Raw genomic sequence first — 1,247 nt, forward strand, 5'->3', positions numbered from 1 at the left:
TATATATATATATATATATATATATATATATATATATATATATGTGTGTGTGGGTGGGTGTGTGTGTTTGTCTATCTATATATGTATCTATGTATGCATATGTGTATACGTGAGTCTCTAGAAGACTGTCCCAGCTTAGTTATTCGAAGCAAGTTTTTCATGCATGTGTATATATTTGGTAAATTAAATTCCTGTATGTATATTTGTAAAATTCACACACACACACACACATGCACACATACACACACATACACACGCACAAACGCACACGCACTCACACATATATGTATATATGACACTAAACAAATGACATAGGAACGGGAAATAAAGTAATGAACTTCATTGACTTACAGTGGTTTCTGCTAAAAGGCGTAGTGCACTCAGAAGTGCGTGCTTGTGTATCACCTTAGAAGCTTCTGCAGAGCTTCTATAATGAAATGAAATCTTATCTTGGAAAGCATTTATATATATATATATATATATATTCATAAATATACAGGGATTAGCATGAGTTGCTTCTCCAGCATACTGAGAATTTAGAAATAGCAGTCAAAGAACTACTGATTCCAAACTACAAATTTTTTCTCTAACGGATGGCGATATGAGAAGCAACACATGCTAATCCCTGTATATTTATGATTATAAATGGTTTTACCGATAAAGGTTTTTTCATACTGAACTACTTGGCAGAATTGTAGATTATTAATTTTATTACTAATTGACGATTCCCTGCCCTATATCTGTATATTTTATATTGATGCCTCTAATTGGATGGTTAAACTGTAACCCTTTATACGGGACTATTTGTGGCGCACATGGAATAGATTCTTTGGAGGGAAGTGTTTGAACTCACTAGCCGATAAATTTCGTAAGTGCCTTCCTCACGTGGTTTTGATGTCGCATGGTCAAAATTCCTGTGAGTTATATAGACACTTTCAAATTTATTCGAATATTGGGCTGAAGATCGGAATAGAGTACCTTCATACTCTTAACCGTGAAACGTCGTACTCAATTAACTAAAGGCAGGTTTGTTTTTTCTTTTCTCTTCTGTTTTTTGTTCTGTGTGTGCCAAAAATTTGTAGTTTGAAATCAGTAGTTCTTTGACTGCTATTTCTAAATTCTCAGTATGTTGGAGAAGCAACTCATGCTAATCCCTGTATATTTATGATTATAAATGGTTTTACCGATAAAGGTTTTTTCATACTGAACTACTTGGCAAAATTGTTAATTATTAATTTTATTACTAA

The sequence above is a fragment of the Octopus bimaculoides genome, chromosome 1 (assembly GCF_001194135.2).
Source record: "Octopus bimaculoides isolate UCB-OBI-ISO-001 chromosome 1, ASM119413v2, whole genome shotgun sequence".
Classification (NCBI taxonomy): Eukaryota; Metazoa; Mollusca; class Cephalopoda; order Octopoda; family Octopodidae; genus Octopus; species Octopus bimaculoides.